This window comes from Idiotropiscis lumnitzeri, chromosome 5 (assembly GCF_059441095.1).
Source record: "Idiotropiscis lumnitzeri isolate Australia: NSW breed Sydney's pygmy pipehorse chromosome 5, RoL_Ilum_1.0, whole genome shotgun sequence".
In the NCBI taxonomy this organism is placed as follows: Eukaryota; Metazoa; Chordata; class Actinopteri; order Syngnathiformes; family Syngnathidae; genus Idiotropiscis; species Idiotropiscis lumnitzeri.
Genome location: NC_142395.1, coordinates 6,050,903 through 6,078,368, shown reverse-complemented (window position 1 = coordinate 6,078,368; position 27,466 = coordinate 6,050,903). Strand labels below are relative to the sequence as shown.

Genomic DNA, 27,466 nt, shown 5'->3' with positions numbered 1-27,466 from the left:
ACTATGGTGAAAACAGTAGGAAAGATTTACTAAGATAAAACAAAGCAAGACAAAAAAAGCAAAAATAAATTAACTATCTTCGCATGAGATGATATCAACTTTCTAAAATAACTCATGGACTCACTTGACTGCACATTTCCACTCAATTTTAAGCACCAATTTCTGTACAGTAATAATTTGCTGAATGTTAAAAGCAAGAAGGCGGCAGAAAGAAGGTTAAAAAATTCTAAATAAAAGCAAGAAAAAGAGAAAAGGTGGTCTTGCGTCCCATGTGGGAGTTCTGTATTGTGACGGGCCCAATGCAGTGCATCTGGCTATTGGAGTCTGCGGCCTTCTTCAGAGGCGCACTGACGTGAGTGCTGGGTGCGTTCGTGCGGCCGACAAGGTTTGTTAGGCTCGGCAGAAGAGCACGGGGCGTAGTTTTCGCCTGTGGCCATGTCTTTGCGATATGGATGATTATCACATGCCGACTCGTGCGCACATAAATTTCGGTGATAAACGGTTGTGTTTTATGGATGTAAAGTTTTGATAGAATTCGCATTGGAGGCTTGCAGGCTGACTGCATTGTCAGCTATCACCCTGTCAATGTCTTTGCACCGCTCCCATTTCTCCGAGAAAGAACTGCATGCAGTGTTTCGATACTTAATCGTCTTCAAACTTTTTTTAGGAAATCACATACCATTGATATTTGCACTTTTTTCCTTATACACGTTGAATGCTGGATAATTAATTTGAACGGGTGTATTTAAGTATTTTCCAAGACTGTGAGATGTGTCCATGTTCATATGTATTACTTTTAGTTGTGATGTGTTGTTTGGAACAACAAAAAAGAAAAATAGTAGGACAAATCTTCCATTATTTTGTTCTTGCTATGCCTATAACGTGTCTTGGAAATATTTGTTGCGGCTTTATGCTCGCGACTACATTGACAGAAAAGCTAATGGGCCTGGCAACGGAAGATGTGAAAGAACTAAAACAACATGAAAATAATTTCAAATTCATTCAATGAAGAAGGTGAAAAGTGAAAAGTAATGTGAATTACCGGGATATATATTGAGAGGTTTGTAAGTTGTGATGGTGGCTTTAAAGCTCTGTTGCAGAATGTGTGGTCCTTTCTCTCTCTTGTAGTTTCGTAGCCAATTCGGCCTTAGAATCCATGAGGTTTCGAATAGAGGAAATCAAAATACGCGTTGACGGGCTGCGTCCCAGGTTTCACGAGCACTGTTGTGGGGTAGGTTAAAGATGATCCGCTGACCCCCTGGTGCTTTTTTCCCTTGAATCCGTCCGCTCAGATTTAGGTTCTCGACTTCACCTTTCCTAATTGAATGGCCAAGGAACTTTGTCTGTCTGTTTTGGATTACCCGGATGAGCTCGTTGGTTTCATGAGTGGTGTATGACACACGTAGCATCCGACGGTACATACACATTTCAGCAGCTTCTAGATTCTTTGTTGTCTTGGCGTTTAATGTCCAAGACTCGCACCCGTAGAGCAGGATTGACCAGATGAAACATCGTAGAAGTCGGTTCTTAATATCAAGTGTGAGTTTGCGGTCTGTGAACAAGCTTCTCATTCAGTTGAAACCGTCCTTCGCCAGCGAAATTCTACGTCTAATTTCTTTTTCACAACGGCCATCATGATTGATGACGGAGCCTAAGTAGTTGAAGCTTCGCACCTGTTCGATCTCTGAGGCCTGACATTGGAGTCTGCAAATGGGCTCTGGTTCACTCTTGGAGATGGTCATGCACTTGGTCTTTTTCTCGTTGATTTCGAGTCCAAAACGTAGGCTTTCCTCACGTAGTGCGTCAAGGAGCTTCTGGAGCCCCTCTTCCGAATCTGCCATGAGGACGGTGTCGTCAGCGTAACGTATGTTGTTAAGCCTTCGACCACCACACAGAATCCCTTCTTCGATCTCGTCAAGCGCGCGAAGGACGACCTCGCTGTACAAGTTGTACAGGTCTGGTGACATTGGACATCCCTGGCGAACACCCCGGCGAATTGGCGCAAAGTCTGTCAAACCACTTGGTAGGCTCACTGCTGCAGTCTGGTTAAAGTACAAATTGTACAGTACCCGTTTGTCTTTTTCATCGATCTGGATGTCATTGAGCATTTCGAACAGCGGGTTGTGTCTCACCCGATCGAAAGCTTTCTTGTAGTCGACGAAACATGCTTAGATGACTTGCTGGTGTTGGATGAAGCGCTCACTAAGCATCCTCAGAACAAAAATTGCATTTCTTGTTCCTCGATCTTTAACAAACCCGTACTGAATATCTGGGATCTCAGGCCGGATTTTGTTCCGAATTCTCTCCAGGATGATTTTCAGTAACAGCTTTAATGTGTGGCTCATGAGGCTAATCGTTCGGTGGTCTGAACATTCGAGTGCCTGCGGCTTCTTCGGTAGTGCGATGAAAATTGATTGGAGCATGTCACTGGGGATCTCCCCAGTATCATAGATTTTGTTGAACAAGTTGGTTAAGATTTCAACCCCATCTTCCTCAAGTGCTTTGAGCATTTCGGTGGCAACTTCATCTGGACCAAGAGCTTTGTCTTTCTTGGCTTTCCTTATCGCATTGCGAACCTCCTCTTTTAGGATGGGTAAGCCATTGACTTCGCCGAGTTGTACGACTTCATCTCCCATTCGGTCGTCGTGGAAGAGGTCTTGTACATAATCTTGCCATCTTTTTGCAATTTCTGCTTCCTCCGTCAGTAGTTTGCCATTTTCCGCCTTTATGCACATCGAGGTAGATTTTCCCTTGTTTCCGACAACTTCTTTGATTTTACGAAACATCTCCTTGGCGTTTTTGTCGTGTAAATTTTCTACTTCTTGACATTTGGCTTCCAGCCAACGCTCCTTTTCCTCGTAGCATTTACGTTGAATTTCTGCATTGAGCCGCCGGTACGTATTGTCACGTCTGTTCTTCACTAGTCTTCGTTTAACCATAAGTGCTCGGATTTCATCGGTCATCCAATGTGCTGGTCTGCTTCTTGGATTTTCCTTAGGAATGTTCTTGTCTGCCGATCTTTTTATTGCACTTTTGAGTGTGTCCCAGCAGTTGTTAGAGTCACCGAGACTCTCTAGCACATCTTCACGGAACTTCTGTCTGGTCTCCTGGTTTCTTAGAGAGCTGAGAACGAAGCGTGGACTTCTCTTTGGCTTACGAAGTTTTTTCAGCTTCAGCCTTATCGTGGCCACCACCAGGTTGTGGTCGGAGACGCAATCCGCCCCTGGGTACGCACGTGAGTTTGTAACCGCATTGCGAAAACGGTTGCTGATCATGATGTAGTCGATTAAGTTCCTTCTCCGATCACCTGGCATCTTCCACGTCCATCGTCGTCGTGGGTGAACTGGGAACCATGTGTTTGTAATACAGAGGTTCCTATCGCTACACCAGTCAATGAGTCTGTCCCCGCGTTCATTTTTCTCTCCAAGCCCATGGGGGCCAACAATGTTCTCGTGTTTTTCTTCGCCTACTTTGGCGTTCCAATCACCCATAATGATGCACAGTTCCTGTGACTTACACACTTTGAAGACCTCCTCTAATTCACTGTAGAAATCGTCAATTTCTTCCTCTTCAGAGTCGGCTGTTGGTGCATAAGCGATTATCACATTTACGTTCAACGGACTAGATCGAATCTTGACTAGCATGACACGTTCCGATTTTGGCCAAACTGTTAGTAGACTGTGAGCGAGTTCTTTTGTTAGGATCACGCCCACGCCTCGGCGGCATTGCTTTCCGCCAGAATAATATACACGTTTGTCGCCTTTCTCAAAATTCCCTGCATCTTTCCAGTGGACCTCCGTGAGTCCAACACAATCGAGCCGAAGCCTGTCCATCTCCTGGATAACATTGTCTAACTTGCCGCTGATGTTAAGGCCGTTTACGTTCCATGTTGCTATCCATGCTCCCTTGGGCCTGCTTTTCCTTCTACTTCCTCCTTTGAAAATTTTGTTGGTATGGGCCACGGTCACTGGATAACGGTCGTCATATCCCCGTGGCATTGCTAGATTTTGACGACCGGACGAGGTGGACGAAACATCGTCCCGGCCCCCATTTACGTCGTTTTCTTTCCTTTTCTTGTCCTTCTCCATCATGTGTACTCGACAGCGATTTTTTTATTTTAAGGTCCATGGGAAGCGTGGGGCTGTCATCACCCTTCGACCCTCCCCAACCAGCTTGTTGGGATGGCTTCGCTTGGGTTCACCGCAGCTGGTTTGCTGAGGTTTGCCCTCTCCAGCCGACACCGACGAGACTCCAACTTGTGTCATCTAGCCGCGTTGGTTCACGTTGCCGTTTGACTGTTTTCGCATCGTACTCGTGGAGGTGCATCCCGCCGTCGACCGTGTGTGGTCCTTTACAGGAGTTTGGAGAGAAGATTATGCAAGCTTTGACTGCTGCTGTTAAGAAATTAATTGAGATGCTGCAGTATTGATGTTACAACTTTCATACTTTAGATACAGACATAAAGACACACTCATTTGTTTTAAATTGCCATTGTGTATACAGTGAACCCTCGGTTATCGCGGTTAATGGGGACCGAGACCACCCGCGAAAACTGAAAATCCGCGAAGTAGCGGCGCACCTTCAAAAAAAAATTTAAATAAATAAATACTTATATATACTTCGCCCCCATATTAATATATATATACATATATATATATATATATATATATATATATATATATATATATATATATATAGGTGCGAAGTAGTGGCGCACCTTCAAAAATGCTTAAAAAAAAAAATATATATATATATATATATATACGGGTAGAGAGAGAGAGAGTGAAATTCACGTTATAACAAAAAAAAAAAATTATTATTAAAACTTATTATTTTTTTATTCCCCAGCCATTATTTTTGTATTTATTCAATTACCTCTTTTTGTACTTATTTATTTACTTAGACTTTTACCTGCTGGTACGCCGTCCGGTGTGCCCTGTGAAATGAAAGTTGGCATTTTTCATTTATTTATTTATTCATTCATAACTGACAGCCTCGTGCTCCCCTCATGCCCGGGCGGAAGGTGTTCCTCTTCGGCTTAACTACCACGCACGCCGGCCGGTCTCCTCCGGAGCTCTCGCACGGAGCAAAATGTCGCCCCGCTAGTGCCCGGGCGGAAGTTGTTCCTCTTCGGCTTAACTGCCACGCACGCCGGCCGGTCTCCTCCGGAGCTCTCACACGGAGCGAAATGTCGCCCCGCTAGTGCCCGGGCGGAAGTTGTTCCTCTTCGGCTTAACTGCCACGCACGCTGGCCGGTCTCCTCCGGAGCTCTCGCACGGAGCGAAATGTTGCCCCGCTAGTGCCCGGGCGGAAGTTGTTCCTCTTCGGCTTAACTGCCACGCACGCCGGCCTCCTCCGGAGCTCTGGTACGGTCCGAACCGCGTGAAACGTCGCCCCAAATCGTGTCCGGGGGAACTTGCTCTTCTTCGTCCACTCTCTTCTTCGTCCACTATCCTCTTCGGCGCACGCCGGCCGTCTAACCGCTCCAGCGCGCCCTCGTGCCGCTCGGCGAAACTACAATGCCCCCGAATATTTTTTAGATCCGCGAAGCACTGAAGCCGCGAAAGGTGAAGCGCGAAGTAGCGAGGGTTCACTGTACATGCACTGTACATATTGTATAATGTACATAAAAAAGCTTCTTCTCTATCAGGCGGTCCATTGTAATCAAAAATGAAAAATGTTCCTTTTGCTGTGCGGGTCTTGGTAATGGTCATGATAGCAGACGACAATGCCTTTTGTGTGCGACTGTAGCTGATTGGTTGGCTCATTCAAAGATTCCTACTCATGTAAGCCTCCTTGGACCGCTTAACTAGTGGCAAATTTTATTTCTTTAGCTATTTTAATAGTTTGCACAGGAACAATTGGGCATAAAAAGGGGGCATTTGCACTGTTGTAGGATTCCAAGCCATTCGCAGCAACATCCCTCATTTGCATTAAAATCAGAGCAGTCAGAGCAGAGTATGCCATGCGTGACATTGCAAACAGAAATAGACTCTCGGGAGTCCATGCATGACATTGGCAGGTAAACTACAAGCTCTCCCCTTACCAATGATGCAATTGGCCACACGTGTGACATGGGCAATTGTGTCCGTGTGTGACAGAACGCACATATTTTGTCCAGGCTTTCAAGTCAACCATTGATGGTGAAGAAAGTGAATGCAATAGTGCTAACATACAGTATCTATCTAGTGTGAGTCGCAGGGCAGCTGGGGAATAGGCAAGAAGAGGATAAAGATGAGGGCAGCTTGCTCAGCACTTTAATGGGACAAGTCATAGGAAGAAAAGAAGAGGAAAAAGAATGAGTCTTAAAAACCCAGAAAACAATATAATTGGATTCTGTGGTGTGTGTTGGCAAAATTTTCAAAAAAGAAAAAAAAGACCTCTGCCAAGGTTTTGGCTTAAACATTTGTCACAGGTATTTGTCACACATTGGTAGTACTGGTGCATTTGGCAAAGCGTCTCAATCTTAAGAAAATGGATAGTAACAAAAGGCATATAAGGACACGGATGCGGTCCGCTGCATTTTAAAAAGTAAACACTGTTTGCATGTCTGTGTGAATGCAAGAGATTCAAATGAGAGAAAAGAGCAACCTCTTCATGTCATAGTTAATCATTTTTGTTCCAGCTTGAGTGAGAATGCTCATTGCTACATGGAAGTGCACTCTTTTCTCAAATTGGCTTTTAACAAACCGCCAAACAAACACAACAGTGCCTTGCGAAAACGAGCACAATCTTTGAGATAATTGGCAGTTGGCTTTATCTGCACGTTCCAACGTGTGCATGTCAGTAAAGTCAAGACTTTTCCAAAACATTTTCTCTTACTGTGGAAACGTTTTGGCTATCCCGAGTAGTCTCCATTATACAGTGAATGGTTTTAGGGGTCTACTACCGTGTGAATTGTTTGTTTGCTTGTTCCAATGCTCTAAATTCATCTCCTGTCAATGTTTATTCATCCAGACAGTGTGTACCACTGCTTAACTTTGTTATTGTCCTCATATACCTTTTGAGTTTCCTGCTGTGTTTACAATTTGATTTCTCAAGATGCTTTATTGAAATATCAAAAGTCATCTATATGTCAATGAATCCATAATTTCTCTCTAGGGGCACCAAAAGGTGATGGTATTTTAAAGCAATATAATAAAGCTCATATACATGCTAATGAATAGCCCAACGGTTTTGTTTGAATCCCTCTTAATTTAAACGACAATGATGGAAGATGACTGTGACTGAAAAGCAGAGTGACAGGCGTAATCACCAAGTCATTCATGTGCTCTGCCTGGCGCTTTGTTTGCTTTGGAGAGCTAATGCTCTGGCTTTATTTAAAATCCATCTTGTACCAGGCAAATAATTTAGCCTCCCCTTGTGGGAGTATTTTTTTCCAACATGTCGCTTGCTTACCAATATGTCTGCACTACAAATTGCGCCATATATTCCTCTGGTCAATCAATGCATTGTAGTCAGAACTCAAACACAAAAAGGAACTTGGCCTTCAAGACACATTTTTCATAAGGTGTAATCAGCTCATGTTGGCCTAAGAAGTATTGTATCTTCAAGCAAATAATGATTGCCATTCTTTACAGTATGATCTTCACAGCATTATAAAGCAGACTGCATATTTTTGCTTATATTTCCCTTTTTCTGATATACAGTGATCCCTCGCTATATCGCGCTTCATCTTTCGCGGCTTTGCCTATTTATTTTTTTTTTTACAGTGGAATTGTGTAGCAGCCCCTTGGATTCCAAATAAGAAAGCATAGAGTGTCAAACGGGTGTCGATAATCTTTTTTCTCTGAACAAGCATGTTCAGCATTCTGCACTGTGAAAACTACAGCACAACAGAAAGATACAAATTGTAATAGTAGTTTCACACATAATTCACATATCAATCATGAATATACAACGCTCCTATCAACTCAATTCAAAGGAATGAAGAAATACAAATGAATCAAATTACACCATTTCAATTTGCCATCCAACTAATAATTTACATTTTTATTATATTTTACATTTTATACACTACCGTACCTCATTACGCTCTCCAAGGGCGCTAGTTAACAGTTCCGACAGTCAGCTATCTTGCCTTAGCTTGGGATACACATTGAGATTCTGAGCTACAGACAATGTAAAATAACGAAAAATCACAATGTCAATTCTTTCCCAAAACAACCATACAAACTAATGCTCTTTACCTAGTGTGTGTTTATATAGATGGCTTTTTTACCGCTCCTCTGTCAACATATTAGCGCACGTCTCAAAGTGAACCAACCCGGAAGTTGAATAACAAAAAAAAAAGAGCTTAAGACGAAAACAGCAATGCCACAAGGTGGCAGGACCACAACTTCCCATCTACACGTGCAAACAAACCACAACAAAGCGTCATACCAAATGCATTGTAAAATAATGAAAAAATGAAGCTGTCTACTTCACGGATTTCACTTATTACGGGTTATTTTTGGAACGTAACTCCCGCGATAAACGAGGGATCACTGTAGACGGATTTGTAAAAATGACAAAAGCCACTTTTTGACTATTATTAGGAGACAAATGTATTTATGTTGCTATGATGGATATTTAAAAATAGGTTTACAGTGAGGAAAATATTTTATTCCAGAAATGCAGATTTTCTTCAGATTTAATAGCATTGTCGACTGTGTATGATGGAAGACACAATTTTAGTTTATATCAGAACCACAAAGCAAAGACTGCCCGCATGAATAAACAATCTTAAAGCCCATTCTTACATTAATACCATTCAAGTTTAATGTTCAACAGAAGGTTTAATGGAAAATGTTCCATTATACAAACTTGACCCAGTTACGCCTTGCTTACATCTGAGTCCTGTCTGCACACAATGAATATTCATGAGAAACTATATTGAGTAACAGGAGGGAATACACTACACAATCTGACGTGCAAATGAGGCCCCAAAAGATATACATGTGAGTGGATGTGAATATAAAGTACAGTATGAGGTTACAGTTGTTTTATGAGGTGCTGGTCCATTGGAAATCAACTGTAATGATGAATAATGACAACATTAGAATAAACCAGAGGTGATATTAAATTAAGGGCAACAATTTTGAATATGTTTATTTTAGTGCTGTCAAGTGATTTTTTTTAAACTAATTAATCACAAAAAATCCTTGATTAATCATGATTAATCAAATTTTTCAATTACTATTTTTATCAAAGCTTATAACAGATATTTACTTGAATAATATCTTGGAATTGATACAAAATCACCCAATATGAAGTACCGGCCATACGACGCAACACCAGTTGAGGATGCTATTTCCGTCTTTAATGCATATACTGGGCGCGCCGCATTACAAGGCGCTAGCTCGGCTGCTCACGCTCGTTCGCGCTAGCTCGGCTGCTCACGCTAGCTCGGCTGCTCGCGCTCAGCTGATGCCAGCTCACCAGGACTCAATCCTAGAAGAAATCGCTGACAGAGGCATCACCCCATTTCATTGACAGATGTCATGAAACTATTAGGAATCACTGTCAATAACAATGACTTTAACCAATAAAAGGTGTCTTGGCAATAGTCTACTAGACAACGTCAGGGGAGGGACTTCACTGGTCACCATACTCCTTAGAGTCACAGTTTCAAATCAAAACCAAAAAAAAACTCAGCATACAAGCAAACAATGAAACAAAGAAATAAGATTAACACAAAACATGTATCTCTCATGCCATCAATATACCCAAAAGAAATAAAAATAACACAAAAAGATTATAGCAATGGCTTCTTGGGAGCCACTCAGCCAATCACATGGCTGTTTAGAGAGATGTGCATAGCTGTTTAGAGAGATGTGCTGTTGTGCTTTGGGCTTTTTGCAGTCTGTTGTCTAAACCTGGGACGTTTCTTGCTTGCAATAACATAAATGATAAGACAGACTACAACATTGTGGACAGCTGCCCTTTTGTCCAGCTTTCTCCTACGCCATCACCTAAACACCATAGTCACATAATGTATAAGTCACGGTCAATTAGAAAGATAGATGACTCAGACTTTGTCCAGCAGGGTGTGCTAACATGCACTCCGAACAGCCCAATAAGTAAAAGGGTTGATGGTCGCGAGTGATGCTTAGTCCGTATAATGGGTTTAAAGGGCGCTTTGTTTGTTTTGGGGAAGATTCGGGACTTTAAAGAGCGCCCTATGGCCCGCAAAATACGGTATATTTAATTCAAAGACTGTTCTAATAGCTTTCTTGGATTCTTGAATACGATCTAAATGGAGACATTGTTGCAGACGTTTATTTTCGAAACATTTCTCAAAACTGCCCACAAGCGCCACACTCCAGCAGTGTTGGTTTGTAAGGCCAAGTGGTAACTTAAACACAGAGTTTTGTTCTGAGAAGTGCTAAAGACAGCTATATGGCACAATATTTGTATGTATGCAAATTATTTTTTAAGTAAATCACACTGAGTTAACTTAGTTAAAATATTTAACTGAGTTAAAAATTTTGGGATTAATCACCTGAGTTAACGCTTTAATTTTGACAGCCCTAGTATATTTTGATTCATCTGCTAATGTATTGGTTAATGTGTTTCAATTAACTTGCCTCTTAATCTTTGCTCTCTAGATAAAATAATTTCCACTGCACAGACTTTTGTGTCATACCCGAATCCCTGTTTCATAATACATCTATTATGGAAAGAGAAATGTCCATTATTGTTTTTAATCAGAGTGGTACCTTGAGATAGGAGTGACCCGACTTACAATCCCTTGTGCACGAATTGAGTCATGACTGCTGTTTGTTGGGAGGGAACTCAATTCACTTCGCAACAAATTGGCTGATGTGCTTGGATAATATTCATCAAAAAAAAGGTTTTCAAGTTGTTTATTGCTATTTTACCAAGCTGCCCTTGAATATATCATGAAGAGTCATATTTTCCAGCCGAGCGTAAATCTAGCGCGAAGTATAGAGTTGAGATGGGTGCAGTTATAAATGGGTGTTTGCACCATTGTCGGACTGAACACAGCCAAATTGATTCCTGGCCAATTGAATCAGATACTCTCACTCCCTTTAAATTCAGCTCAGGTGAGGCGCACAGTGCACATGGCAGAAGTACGTTTCATAACAGACTTGCTGGAGTCCATGCAGGTTATTGGCGTGCCCAAAATAAGGAAGTGCATGAAGGTCTCCATTTGCGCATGATGTAAATTTGCAAAGAGGGCCCTTGGAGACCACCTTCCACTGTGGAGCTAGACTTTTAATCTTGGGGTGGCCAAGACCATTTCAGGGGTTCCACAAAAAAAAAAAAAACTTATCAACAGAACTGGGCACTTGACCATTTTTTGACGGTCAGTCCCGCGACCTTCCAGCCTCGACCCACCGGCCTTATTCATAAAAATTGTCGGCTGCGAGGTCTTGCGATGGATTCTGGCTTCGGCCTTCCTGTGTGGAGTTTACGTGTTCTCCTCGTGCCAGCGTGGGTTTCCTCCGTGTACTCCAGATTTTGAAGATACGATTAGTGCATTTTTATCTATCCCCACTAAATTGTTGGTGAGAATCAGCTAAGGTTTAGGGACATAGAGGCTTCTAGAAAACTCTTGGGAGACTCCAATGTCAAGTTTGCCGGTCCCAGCCGCCATGCTCACCACATAATTAAAATCTTTTTCTCAGACAAGCATTAACATTTTATCATATTTCTCTCCGTTTACACACTCAAAGGTCAAACCTTTGTAGTTTTAAAACAATAGGTCCCGTTGTGGAATGAAAGAAAATATCAAAACTTGTGTTTAGGCCAAAACATTTATTTAATAAAAATGTAAATATCCATCCATTAGTTCCAGACACTAGGTTTCTGCATGATGATTGGATGATCTGTCTGAGGTGGAGCAGAACTTCCCCTCATTTCAATGACTACCAGTTGCCACTGGTGTGAATTATATGAGGTACTATGGATTTATATTTTGTCATTCCTTGAAGGAATTGAAGGAGATCATTTTCACAGTGGGTTCCTATCTCCCACTGTCCCAAATTTAATGGACATTGAGATACGGGAGAACAATTCCTAAGTTACTTTACGAATAGAATAATCCGCAACATTCCCATTGGGGGACATTGGATGGTGCAGGAGAGATTATTTGCCATTGTGCAAGGAGGGGGCCGTGCTAAAATTGATGGCATCAGAGTAAAAAAACATTCAGAGAAAAACTCGATGGAAGACTCAGAATTGTTCGGTGCGAACTCACGTTTGCGGTCGAGCATGGTCCATACAGTGGACAGCTGGTGGGGAGAGGTTGTAGTCAAGGTACACTGTGCAGAGGTCAAATATGACACAGCTTTAAATAACACCATCGAAGGGATATTTTTCTCCTTCCCCGGGAACATGAACTCACCTTGGTGTTTGATAGTGCCAGGATAAATCCTGTCCAGGGGGCAATTCTTAGTGTGATATTAGTTTTATCTGAAGTTTGCTAATGCTAAGTATGATTAATAGACTTGGCTACACATGTCAGAAGAGTAGAAGGCATTGTTTGTTGGTGAAGATCATAAAGAGGTACAAAAAAAGACATTGGGGGCAGAGCATCTGTTTTGGGGTTGGGATGTGTTTGTTCGCAGGGTGCAGAAAGTGAGGGAGGGAGGTGAGGAAATTCAACCTGGACAAGAAGCTGCTGCTGGCCTTCTACCACTCATCCATCGAGAGCCTGCTGACCTACTGTGTCTCCACCTGGTACAGCAGCTGCACTGAGGAAGACCGAGTGAGGCTCCAGAGGACAGTCAAAACGGCGCAGAGGATTATAGGCTGCCCTCTCCCCTCCCTGTCGGACATCAACACCACCCGGTGCCTTAGCAGAGCTCTCAATATCGTCAAGGACAATACTCACCCGAACTCACACCTGTTTGACCTGTTGCCCTCTGGCAGGCACTACAGGTGCATCAAATCAAAGACTAATAGACTGAAAAACAGTTTCTTCCCGAGAGCCATCATCATTCTGAACTCTCACACACACACACGACCACCCTTACCTTGCAGAACGGCGACGTAATGTGTTTTTATTTATCCAATTTCGTATTATTTTCCATCTCCTTATTTATGCTTTCATTTATCTAATTTATATATTTGATTAAATTATTGTTGTACTGCACTGGAGAGGTGAGCTCTCTAATTCTGATTTCTGAAAGTCCACGAGATGGAATATGATTATGACAACCCGTTTGATGAAGATTACTGTGCCTGTGGATGACGTCCATTAATTCTTCTTGTATTGGGACATAATGTCAGGAGTGCTGTTTCAGCACCCTGAGGTGCGTGTGTGTGTGGGTGTGTGCGTGTTTTGGGTCCTTGCAGGTTGGTGTGGTCGGCAGCTTGATTCAATCTACCCAATCACTGCTGCTCCTATTTAAAACACCCTGACAGGCCAAGACATCGCCAGATTGTCTACTCGCTACATCAAGTTTGTAGCCATCTAGCTACTTGGTATTTGAGCAACCTATTGTCTATACATGTATCCTTCACTTAACCTTGTTCTCTAACCTCAGATTCCAACTTCCGTAATTCCCTGGACTACGCACAGCTGACCAACCTGCGTGCCTGCCTACATCCTGCTACAACCTTCGAGCTACAATCTCCCAACGATTCACTGGACATTCAAATAAACTTTCAGACTACAATCCTTCATCCTGTCTCTGCATTTGAGTCCCACTCTCGCCCCTCCACAGGCCCCTTGACACATAATTATTTATGGGTTTAATTACCCCCCCAAAAGGGGGGCATGTTGGAGAAATAATTAATGCTCAACTTGGGCCCATTTAGACCACTGTGGTAAGACATGTTCGACTCAAGTGTGGCAGCTGATGGCTCAATGGTGACTCCTTTCTGTTGCTAAGCTAAATGCTATCCTTGTGCATTAGATAAGCAACCTCAGATGTCACTTGTGAAGATATATAAACTGTGTGTTTCGGTATCAATTTTAACTGCGATTAAAATAATATATAAAGTCCCACCCCTTCTAAAAACAAACAAAATCACAGTAAAAATCAAACAGCAGCATGCTCTCTTTCACACACACACACAGGACTCCCCACTCTCACAGGCAACATGACATGTGTGATTATTTTCTACAACAAAGTCACAAAGACAAGAGTGATGTGCAGTATTAGCACAACCATATTTTATCGACAATTTCACATCAGGCTTACAATTGTGATATTCTTCTCAGCATCTCAGCATGATACATGTACTGTTGATATGTAGCAGTGATGTTTACATCTATCATAGAGTGACAGTACTCTGCCCTACTCGGTGAGATTATAGTCGGTTGAAGAAAATATAAAGAACAAACACAATTTAGGCTGCATTGTTGGCACTCTGTGTGTGTCCCTCTCTCTCTCTCTCTCTCTCTCTCTCTCTCTCTGTATATATACATATATATACATACATATATATATATATATATATATATATATACATACATACATATACATACATATACATATACATACATACATACATAAATTCTCATTCTTAGATTTGAAGTCCAAAAAGTTTTTCTTATCTTTATGGTCGCAGAATAATGATTCCTCCACTGAGGTCTTCTCTTTATTTCCTATCTCATATCATGTATTTTCACCACCCTTTGAAACATTTTCCTCCAGCAACAATCACCACATACCAAAAATATTGCTGGATCAAAACAAGCCATTTATTTCTCGTTTTTACTCTTTTGTCGGGAACGCTGGCAGTATCTGGTTGTGACAGTCTTAAGATGCAATGCTTCAGTTGTGTTTGGTATCATAACAAGAATGCTTTACACAATGTCTGTTGAGGCATGGTTTCACTTATTTTGAATGTATGTTGCATGCAAAAGACTTTTTTTTTTTGCGAAAATGCTGGTATATTTTTTGTAAGTTATTAGTATCTAAATTCTGTTTGTAATGACCATTATTCCCAGACCTTTGACTTTGTAATTTTTTTACATTTTAATGACTAATTAGAGGCAGCATGTATGATGCCACTGAATACCAAGCATTTGAAATAACACAATATAATGAAAATGAGACACTAGGCAGAGCTATATTCTTAATATTTGGATATAGTCATAATGAAAATACGACTAATGAAGCAGATTTTATACACCAGGAATTATGTGCTTCACTGAATTTTCCTCTTTGGTTTTCTGAGTGACAGTGATTATAACTGTCAGGCCCTTCTCCATTTCTTCTCACTTCTTTTAAGGAGCCTAAAGAGGCCAATACACAACAGACTTCTCGAATGAGAAAATGGCATGTAACAGACCTTACTCATTTTCATCTTCATTATCCGCTCCGTCACTCTTCCCTCTCTTTGCTTCATAACTCTTGTTATGTGATTAAACAATTGAAAACCAAAAGGCTTTTTGTTCTCTTAGATTGGAGTATATAGGTGCTAAAATAAAAAGTAATGTACTATAATATTGTTTGTGTTTTATTGGTGTTCTAATGGTTTCACATTTCCCTTTAAAAGAGTTGTTGCAAGACAGAGTTAAACCAGTTAATGATTTTTATTATTGTGCTATTTTCCCAAGCAAACAGCCTTTAAAGATGTGAGGCGAGGACAAAGTGAAGCTCACTTTGAGTTGAAGCACCACCAGTGGCCCAGAGAAGTAATTTAAGTCCCGGTGTGTATTCATAAAGAAGTAATGAAGGAGAAAGTGAAAAATTATGGTCTGCTATTCACTGAACCAATGCCTTATCTCTCCTTATCGTACCCTACCTCTAGAAATGTAATTTCTTCTAATCAGTTCTTTTTTAAATGACAATCCGGCCAAAATAGCAGGAAGCCAAGAATAGAATCAATTAACGAGTACTTTAGCTTTTGATGTTGTTTTTCATTGAAGAAAAAAAATCACATCACAATTATTGTGAAGAAAATCATCACAGTTTTCAGTGTTGTCATGATATTGCAAAAAAAAAAAACTACACGCATTGATGTAATAGGTTTCTTTTTGAATGCAACAAGATAGAAATCGGCAACCCTATGAACCTTTTGCACTATAGAAATGATAAAGAGTGGCACCCAAACTTTGTTGATGCAAGAACCCATGAAAGTGAATTAAAAAGACTAACATTATAATGGCTGTGCAATTAAATCGGCATAATCATTAAAAAAAATATATATAATAATCAAATAAAATGTTTGAGTCGTTTTGAGACATGCGCACACGAGTTCCTCCTTCACGCAGTCTCAAAGCTTGCTGGCATGCACCCCACAAGCCATATTGCACACGCTGCACTCCTACTCCAAGTTTTTGCTAGCGGACCATTCACTTTATCCACAGCACTTTTTCAATTTTAAAATAGCAAATGTTATAAATTATTGTTTGGTCCAAAAGCAACTTATATAATTATAGTGTTTCAAATAATTGTTTTTGTCTGATATTTTTTTAGATTTAACCATTTTCTTGTTTTGTACCCAAAAAATGAACATTTGAAAAATTTTAATTCTTACCAAAATAATCCCGATTAATTTTCTTTTTCATCATCGAGCAGCCCATCAGATGATCATGATGAAATAATTACAAACAAAATAAAACTTTGCCACGGCTTTATCCCTCGTTCTAAATCATATTTACACCGACAGAATAGTTTGGATCTGTAAATCACAATCCCACTTGTGTTTTCCACTCACACAAAGTGTTAAGTGTCACGTGTAGTAAGATCATAGTTGCGTTACAGAGTGCAATTTAACAATTATGGAAGAGGAATGGCGCAATGATGCATGTTGACATTATCCATGAACAAATGCTCAAATAAGTATAGATAACATTGAAATCCTCAAACTGCACTTTACAAAAACAAGAAAGGCATGGAAACAAACAAATGCATAATGAAGTCATTTTAACTGCAGTTGGCTGCTCATTCTTTTCATTTGCTGTGTTTTCATACTTTTCGGTTGTTTTCTATTTCATCTTCGTTTCAAATTGGAGTGGCAGGTTAATGGATTTTCAGGCAGCGATTGTATGTACAAAAATGAAGCGCCGAGCTCAGGGATGGGGATTGCATTCATTTGAGGGCCTGCTATCCTCACTTCCATTTAAGATGCACAATGACTTGTGGTCCTTTCTTATGAACAAGATACGCACAGTATATAGAGGTATTGGCAACTTACAAGGAGGACACACGTAATATAATGGAAGTTTGATAGTGTGGATAGGGACAACTGTATACAAGAATTGTGCCTGAATATTTTTGACATTATTTTTATTACATTTTTTATTTATTGTCTGATTGACAGTGATATAAGATGGTCTTGAGAAAGGAAATCAGTAATCATATTTATCTACGTTATACTCCTCCATGAACCATCACCTTTCCGTGGTGAAGGGGTTTGTGTATTCCAATGATCCTAGGAACTAAGTTTTCTGGGGCTTCATTCCCCTGGTAGGGTCACCCAAGACAAACAGGTCCGAGGTCAGGGGCCAGAAAAAAAAAGCATGATTCATACGGACTATTATGATGAAAAACAAAACTTGATTTATCTTTCACTTGCCCAAACACAGGTTTACAAGGGACCTCTCTGGAGCCAGGCCTGGAGTGGGGGCTTGTTGGCATGCACCTGCTGGGTGGAGATGCAAGGGGCCTGAGAGGCTACGTGGGTGTCAGGTTCCGGTGGAAGCAGGAAAGAATGGGATCCCACAAATTTAGACAAGGCCAAGATTGAACAACAAATTTGTTATAGAAAAAACTAAATACCAACAAACTACAACAAAAGCCGCTAGCAGAAAAATGCCAGGATAAAACTAAATAAACACAATACGTTTGCAAACGACAAGAATAAATAACACAAAATGTCTCGTCATGAAAGAGACCAGGAAAATTCAATTATATGAAAACAAACGAATAGTGATGTTTCCTCTGTGCCGATGTGTGTACCAAGTAAACTGGGAGCGAGTATTTGATGCGTGCACTGAGAAAATACTCCAGTGACGTAGTTGATGACAATCGAAGCCATGTGACCCGTTCTGGAAGCGTATCAGCGGCAACGAAATGCGATGGAGGTTTCCCGTTTTGGGAGTATTTGGGTAGGTTTTATGAGAGGTTTGTAATCCTATTACTGCTATCAATTTATCACTGTTGTGGAGTCATTGAGGAGCAGAAAGTTTTCCCCTTTGGGGACACTTTGATCTTATTACACCGAAAAAGGAGAGGAAAAAACTAGATAGTTTGAATCGAATTGTATATTGATGAGATGGATTGTTACTATATAGCCTGTTTCCATTGTAAGGTGAAGTGTCCATTATGTTCCAAAGAGCTGGAAGCCTGGGATACAACAAAAACAACACTCATAATATAACTATTAGTGGAATTAGTTTAAGATGATTTAATTACAAACGGTTATTACATAAAACGGCCACCAATCACAGAGCGCTTATGTATTATCAAGCGGCTTTTGTTTGCACATATACAGTATACATGTAACTCTAAAACCACTGGTCAAATAGCAATACAGGTTTAGTGATTGGAAATGGGCTAATTTGAAATGAATCACCATGTCTGTTTTGGAGTTCATTTGGATTTGCAACTACCTTAACCGTCTATCCGAGTACAATTATAACCAGCTGCACTGCCAGTCACATCTGCTTCAATAAAAGCCCGCGCAAACACACTTCAATTACAGACAATCAAATTACGACAAGGAATCAAAATTAGACGTGTCTAAATCCAGCCAGTGGTGGTACAGTGGTATAGGCCTTTGTCTGGTGTCCACAAAGTCTTGGGTTTGAATTGCTAAGGAGATAGGATGTAATAATCAATGTATATTTTTCTAACACACGTTTGATCCAATATTTCATTTTTATATTTGTACTTGATTGTATTGTCAGGAAAAAGGAGACGTGTGTTTGACACTTCTCTGTTGTGGAGGACAAGGGGTTCAGGACACTTTTTGCTGCTTTGAACCCTAGCTACGTTCTCCCTACCAGACCGGTATGTACGGATGGATATGAAAAAAACAAAAAGAAACAGACTAAGCACCAAAACAGTTAAAAAACTATATTTTTGAATAAAAATGAATCAGCTAAAACTTGTTGTGCAAGTAAGGTTTTTTTTTATATCCACAACAATAAAAATTCAATAACTGGATATTCCTCCACCCTTTCCATGTCAAAATGAGTGTAATCCAAATCAAAACACAAGCACAAGAAAACCGCTTCCTTGCATGCCAATATACTTTATGTCCACTTGGTGTTGCCAGAGGGGCTTGAACCACATTTGAGGCTAACACGAGTCAAACCATTTGCATGGAAAGCCGCAATGTTTCAAGGAGCTTCATCTCACCATCACTACAAACGAGCAAGAGTCACTAAACAAAGACACTAAATGTGAGAAAATACACAAGAACAAGAGAACTATGAAATGTGGATAAGGAGGTAAAAAAAAATTGTTAATACTTATTACTAGGATAGTGAACAAGGTTGAGTAATCCTACAGAGAGTGGTTGGCGCCATTGATTGCAAATATGAGACAGGTGCAGCACCGCTCTCCAATCCTGCCGAAGACTGAAACCATGACGGTGGGTCCTCCTTCCCATGGGCTCAGCACCTGTGGGAGTGGCCAAAGGATCAGGCGTTTTGTTAGCTGGGCGGCAGACAAAGGCGAGGACCTTTGCGCCCCGATCCCTTGAAACAGAAGCTAGTCCTTGGGACACGGAACCTCTCTGGCAGGGAAGGAGCCCAAGCTAGTGTGCGAGGCAGTGAGGTTCCCACTTGACATGGTCAGACCTACCTCCACACACACTTTGGGCTATGGTACCAGTCTTCTCGACAGGGATTGGTCTCTCTTTCACTCTGGATTTGCCAATGGCGAGAGACGCAGCGCATAGTTATTGATCGCAGGCTTAGTTCCTGTATATTGATGTTCACCCAGTGGACGAGAGGGAAAACTCCCTTCGGCTTTGCTTTGTTTATTCCCCTCTGATTGAAAATTATTGTGACATTTTAACTAATTTTCGCTGATGATGGCAGTAGTTCACAATTGTTTTGCTGCAATCAGTAGAGAGCAGTGATATGGGCAGCAACCAATTTATGTCACTATCCAGAATGCATTGCAATGTAAATATCACGTACTTGCAAATCAAGTTTCTATAAAATTTATTAAACTGGAATTGTTTTCAGCATTTATTTTATAGGTAGTTATGTTATCAACAACTGACTAAATATATAAATAGAACAAACATGTCCTGTGAAAGTCAGGCTTCCTTTAAACAGTTGCCACTTTTTCTGTGTCACTGTGGGCCAAGAGCCCTTACATTGTGTGTTTATTGTATTTCAATTTACGTGCCACTTCATTCATTAGGCTGAATTCAGACATGAGAGGTTGGAGATAATAGTTATTCAGTTGGCTAGACACACTCACATCTCTTGATTTCAAGATGCGGCACAGAGAAGGCACTGCAGGTTGTACTTTGAAAACACCCATTAATTTTTGTTCTCATTAAATTCATGTGTTGTGGCAACATAAACTGTGACTCTTGTAAAAACACCATGTTTTTACAGTATACAGCAGTCACATAGGAGAAGACCAAACAGAACTACTTGTACTTAAAATGCAGAGCTGGGAAGTCCGGTGCGGAACGGTGCAGCCCTCCGGCCCAGCCGAACGCCCATTTTTGGAGCGAGATTTCGGGGGTGACAAATTTGCACATTTCATACAAAGATGTACATATAATCATACTGGAATTTCATGGTTCTTTGATCTTCGTGTCCAGTTTGGCAGCCGAATACTTTAGTCATTGGAGAAGCCACTGGAAAAACTAGAGCATGCAGGGGTATTCATCTGGAGTGAAGACCTTTCCAAACACATGTACACACTCTAAGGCTTTTTAGACACACACACAACCACACGCACGCACACCCAAACACATAAACCAATAGACACGAAGACACGCATGATTTGATAGAAACCCAAGTGGCAAAGAGTGCAAAACAATTGAATGAGACTGCAGTGAGACATGTATCCAGAGGAAATGCATTGCTTTGCATGAATTAATCATAATAAGTGAAAGTAGCAAGAACAGATGGTACACAAAACACTATTTGAGGAGGGCATATGAGACGTGTGGTGACCCAAAAGGGAGAGACATTCACCTGACCATGTACTAGTGATGGGTCCAGCGACACTGAGGCATCGATGCGCGCGCCAAGCTTCCAGGGCAAACCCCGTGTCGGTGCGCGTACCGCTTTGAGAAAGTCACGTGACCACTACCAGAATCGTGTCGACACAGCGGTCGCGCGCCAAACTGTGTTCATAAGGAAGCGCATCTGTCAACAGGATGGACGCTCAAAACAAGCATCGAGTTATTGGCGCGTTACTTTGCGTTAAATATCCGCAAGATGGAAGACGTCACTGTTGATGCGCACTCAGAGGTGCAGCGCTATATGTCAGCAGGACACGTTGCACGTACGGAAGACCCGCTCTTATACTGGAAGTCCATGGAGGCAACGTTCCCTCACCGATTTATATTAGCCACACAGGCGTTGTGCACACTGGCCTCTTCAGTGCCTTGTGGGAGGATCTTCTCAAAGGCGGGGGAAATTGCCTCAAAAAAAGAAATAGACTGAATAACAAAACGCTGGAGAAACTAATTTTTTTGAATAAAAATCTTTAATTACAATGAGTCCATTGTCACTTTTACTTGGGCATTCAGACAAATGTTCACTTAATTTATCAACTGCGTCTCGAATATCAAAGATTTTTTTTATGAAATTGCGTGTATGTAAAAATAATGTGAAAGCAAATGCCTAATCATAATCAGAAATCCCTTTGTCATTGTACTCAATTGTGCAACGAGATTAGAGAGCTCCCCTCTCCAGTGCTATACGACAATAATTCAGTTAAATATATAAATTAGATGAATGAGAGAATAATTAGTGCGGTGGAAAGTAATACGAAATAGGATATATAAAAACATCATGTCGCTAATCAATGGAATTAGATCAAATTAGTTTGACAGATCAGTGTCAGGTGACCCTTGTCAAATGTTTCCTGCAAGTCCACCAGGTGTCAGTATTCAGCAACACAGTGTCAACACAGTGTGAATACATTGTGTCACTGTGTCGAAACGATACAGGATGCCTCATCTACCCATCACTACCGTGTACCTTTAAAGAAGCAGCCCCAGTTCAAAGGAATGATAAATCGGATGGGGAGTAGCCTGTCATGATTTGTATTTGTTATTTTTGGTTTAGTATTTAGTTTCATGTTTTGGCCTTGTGTTCCTGTGTCTTGTCTCGTCAAGTCTATTGTGTCCACCTGTGTTCGTTTACCCAAGCCCTTGTGTTAACCAATCCAGTCCTTCCAACCCTCCGTGTCTGGTCCAGGTGCTCCTCGTTGTCTCGTCAATTTGTGTGTATTTAGTTTCCTGGTTGCTTTCAGTTCCGGTTGGTCCATTGTCATCGCCACTGTCGCTTGTCCCTGTTCCCTGTTCACTGTTGCCTGTCCCTGTCAGTGTCCAGGGCTGCATCCTTCCAGCCTGTTTCTTCAAGTTTAGTTTTTGTTAGTCACGTTTTGTTCGTGTCTGTTATTTTGCACTTTTGATATTTTAGTTTTTCCAAGTTCCTCGTTTGCCTTTTGTTTTTTGTTTATTAAATACTAGTGATGGGTAGATGAGGCATCCTGTATCGTTTCGACACAGTGACACACTGTATTGACACTGTGTTGACACTGTGTTGCTGAATACTGACACCTGGTGGACTTGCAGGAAACATTTGACAGGGTCATCTGACATTGATCCGTCAAACTAATTTTATCCAATTCCATTGATTAGGCATTTGCATTTACATTATTTTTACATACACGCAATTTCATTAAAAAAATCTTTGATATTCGAGGCGCAGTTGATAAATTAAGTGAACATCTGTCTGGATGCCTAAGTAAAAGTGTTGTGAATGACAATGGACTCATCGTAATTAAAGATTTTAATTGAAAAAAATTAGTTTCTCCAGCGTTTTGTTATTCAGTCTATTTCTTTTTTTTTGAGGCACAACGGTGTGCACAACGCCTGTGTGGCCAATATAAATAGGTGAGGGAACGTTGCCTCCATGGACTTCCAGTATAAGAGCGAGTCTTCCGTACGTGCAACGTGTCCTGCTGACATATAGCACTGCACCTCTGAGTGCGCATCAACAGTGACATCTTCCATCTTGCGGATCTTGAACGCAAAGTAACGCGCCAATAACTCGATGCTTGTTTTGAGCGTCCATCCTGTTGACAGATGCGCTTCCTTATGAACACAGTTTGGCGCGCGACCGCTGTGTCGACGCGGTTCCGGTAGTCTTCACGTGACTTTCTTAAAGCGGTATGCGCACCGACACGGGGTTTGCCCTGGAAGCTCGGCGCGCGCATCGACGCCTCAGTGTCGCTGGACCCATCACAATTAAATACCCTTTAAGGTACCCCTGCCTGGCTTCCCTGCATTTGGGTCCTCCTCAACCTCAACCGCAATCCGGTACGTGACATAGCCTGCTGCTTTTTCCATAAACAATCGTTTTTGAGTGAAGAATAAAAAGGGATAACTGGCCTTCGTCTCCACATCTCATTGTTACCCAGTCGAGCATTCACAGAGCGGTGGTAATGAGGCACCTACTGTCAAATCAAGCATCTATGCCGCAAAAGTCTAGTTGCTGATTTTTGGCAGTACAACCCAAGGCCATAGTTTCAGCACATCAAGATGCAATTCCAGATAAAAGGAATGACACACAATGATACCAATCATATCATTGTGTTTGCAGCAACAACATACTGAGCAATGCCGCTGCTCGAGGTTTCATCAGCGATCGTCAAACATTATGCCCTCAAGACATTCCTCTTGAAACTCTCAAAGCTATCTGAAATAGAGAACAAGTAGGCAGACAACCCGCTGTCTTTTAAGCAATCTATCAGAACTGATGGAAAGGATACTGGCTGTGCTGGGTTCATCTGATCCTGTCTTCCTTTTAAACCACATTTTCTTGCTGCAGCTTCTAGTGTCCGTGTGCACCGTGTTAGCCACTGGCCCGTCTCCTCTTCCAAGAGCTACCGTACACTGTGTCCATGCGATGGCCCCAAAACAGGACACCTGGGCCTGGGCACTAACCCCGGAGGAGGCTACAAACACCGGCCCACCGGCAAAATCAGGACGGTAATGGGCCGCCCCCTGCACATGGTGACCAAGGTTGATGGCGATTGGTGCCTCCGTGGAGATTTTCGTACCTGAAACAATGCCACAACCCCCAACTGATATCACCTCCCACTATACAGGATATCTCTGCCCACCCGGCAGAGGCCACCATCTTTTCCATCCAATGTTGTTGTGGTGCGCGGTTTCCATCAGGTACGGCTACCACCCTCAAGTTGCGCCCAAGACAACTGTCATCACACCCGTCGCCTTTTCAAATTCCTGTGAAGGCCTTTCAGCCTCAAGGGGAAGCGCAGATGATTCAGCTTCTTATGGACTCTTTGCTTTGTGACATACTGGTTTCCAGCGCCACGGTGGCCGACTGGTTAGCACGATGGCCTCACAGTGAGAAACAGCATCGGTCGTGGGTTCAATCCCGACTCCGGCCATTCTGTGTGGAGTTTGCATGTTCTCCCCGTGCCTGCGTGGGTTTCCTACGGGTGCTCCGGTTTCCTCCCACATTCCAAAAACATGCATGGCAGGTTGATTGTACACTATAAATTGCCCCTAGGTATGAGTATGAGCGCGGATGGTTGTTTGTCTCTGTGTGCCCTGCAATTGGCTGGCAACCAATTCAGGGTGTCCCCCACCTACTGCCCGAAGATAGCTGGGATAGGCTGCGGCGCCACCCGCGACCTTAGTGTGGAGAAGTGGTATAGATAATGGATGGATGGTTACCAGCGCAGATGTGGAGGAACACCAGACGCACCTCAGAATCCTTTTCCAGCGACTCAGCATGCATGGCCTCATCGTTAATTCGGCCAAGTGCCAGTTCAGCCTATCAGCAACTACCTTCTTCGAGCACCGAATCATGCCTCAGAGATACATTCCTCTTCCCGTCAGGGTGGACGGTGTTGCCAATTTTCCACACCCTCCAATTGTGCAGTCCCTTGGGGAGTTCTTGGGCATTGGGTTCATTAGCATCATCAATCATCAATTAATTGATTGATTATGCTGTCATGGCTGCAGAAAAGGCCACCGACTCTGACATTCAAGCTTACTGTATGGTACTCACTGCACTACGTCTTGAGGATATTACATTTGATGACGCCAATACAACACTCCTCTGTGATGTCTCCACCAAACAACCACACCCCATGGTGCGTCGTGTCCGGCGGAACCATGTTTTTGACACCATCCAAAATAAAATGTATTGCACTGATTATTTTTTTGTTAAATTCCTTGTACCTGTTACTATAATTACTGTCAACGTAATTGTGATATGAAAAAGCAGCACATGACGTGGTGAACATGAATGCCTACCTCACAGTGCAGTACAGGGGTCTCCAAGTTGGGTCCTCTGGAGCCCCTATCCAGACTGTTTTATGTTTTCATGCTCCAACACACCTGATTCAAATGATGAGCAAGCTTTACACAAGCCTGTTAACAATCCCTCATTTAAATCATATGTCTTGCAGCATCTTCCCATGGTCTTATCGGTGTGAATTTTTCAATTTTTTAGTACCATTTGCATGAATCCCACCCTGATCCTGTCCTAATTAATTAGTAACGTGTGGTTGTTGTACATAGACAAAAGCAGAGAGAGAGAGGAGAAAAAGGCAGATGCTGAAACAATGTTTTTTACAACACAAAAGAATATTGTCTCATCTTATATCACGTCAGGAAAATGCACAAGTGTATCATAAAAACACGCAGCCCCAGTGGTAAACTAAACGATACGCAGAATGTATTGGGTAAATGAGAATGGAGTGGGAAAATATCATAAGCTAAACACCACGGGTATAAATAATTCTTTCAACAAGATAATGCGAGGTGCATTTTATTTCTGGGTGAACATGATAATCTTGCCTAACTTATATGCCTAGACTTAACATTAGCTAAATCAGCCATCAGTAAATGTCACTCCTCATTCCTGTGGTTGAATGTCAGGGTTGAAATAGTAAATCAGTTTTTCATCTTGTCGTAATAGTACTCAGCATCACACATTTCCACTTTCTCTGGAAGAATTCAGCATTGCTTGAGTTCTAACCAAGGGTGAAATCAGTCATTGAGATCCCTTTATTGTCATTGTACTCAAGTGTGCAACGAAATTAGAGAGCAACTGCACAGGACATGGAAACTCACAAACATGATGAAGAATTAATCAACCGTTAATATATCATCTGTGATGTTCATCTTGTGCAAGATGATGCGGAATTGGATTATATCTCTATTGCGATTGTACAAGAGAAGGAAGGGGCTATTCTGGTAATGACAAATTAAAAAACAGACTACAACTTAGGGCTGGGCGATAAACCGAAATTTACCGTTACCGAAATTTAATTCAATGCCCGACATCATTTTGCCCATGTCGGTAAATTCGGTGTTTAAAAAAAAAAAGTCTTTTCTGTCTGCGGCTATGTTCATGCCCCTTTAAGACGGCGACAGCGGCTGTAGTCACGTGACTCCACTCAGCTGAACAAAAAAAAGCAAGACAACGCGATCATAGCTGGCGATTCAAATCAAGAAGCAGCTGACTCGACTGAAGACTAAGTAAGGTTAGTTGAAGTTGTTCCTGTTGCGCTTGTCCCGAAAAGAAAATGGACAAATGTCGTTTGGAAATGTTTTGGATTCCATAAAGACGATGCTCGAGCAAAAGACCACGAACTGCAAAGTGCGTCGTAAGCACCCAAAACAGCGCGTCCAACCTTTTCTTTTTCACCACCCACAAGACTACCATGCTGTGCTGAAAGTTCAAAGGGAGAAGCAAGGTTCGACCAGTGACTACAGCCCATAACGGAGTCGACACCATACGAGAGAAAGTCTAAGAGGTGGACGCGATATCCTAGCACAGAGCTAAAGATATAGCTCCAATAGTTACAGTGGAGCGCGCAGGATTTAAACGCCTCATGAAAGTAATATTTGTCGCAAACTGTACTTCCCAATATGGACAACATCGGGACGAGAGTTTAGACATGTCAAGCATTTTGATCCACATCCGACTTGTGGTTGAGTCGCAACATGGATCCCGGTTTGAGCCTGACTGCATTACATAGACGACAAGTGGCGACTGCGCACCAGAGTACTCGAGAAGGCACATTTTCCCGATGATGCACACTTGTTTGTTTGCATAGACTTTTTTTCCCATTTTATTTAGCATTTTATTTGCCAGCCACACTAGCTCATTTGCACATGGCATTATTTATGTTTACAAGAAACCTTCACACAAATCTAGACCTTTGCACATGGCATTACAGCACCTTGGCGCAATCTATTTGCAGAAAAGATTTAGATTTTTCCTTTTCTCCTGTTCTTTGTGACATTGTTCAAGTCATGCAAAGCAAGCTATTTGAAATGTTTGTACAAATGATTTTTGTAC

At 41.7% G+C, this 27,466-nt stretch overlaps 1 protein-coding gene across 1 annotated transcript in view; it reads right to left on the bottom strand.

Annotated features, from left to right (window-relative positions):
• LOC148336711 (SH3 and multiple ankyrin repeat domains protein 2-like) overlaps positions 1 to 27,466 on the bottom strand; it is a 225,084-nt gene that overhangs the window by 193,455 nt on the left and 4,163 nt on the right. The gene's annotated exons all lie outside the window — the stretch shown is intronic.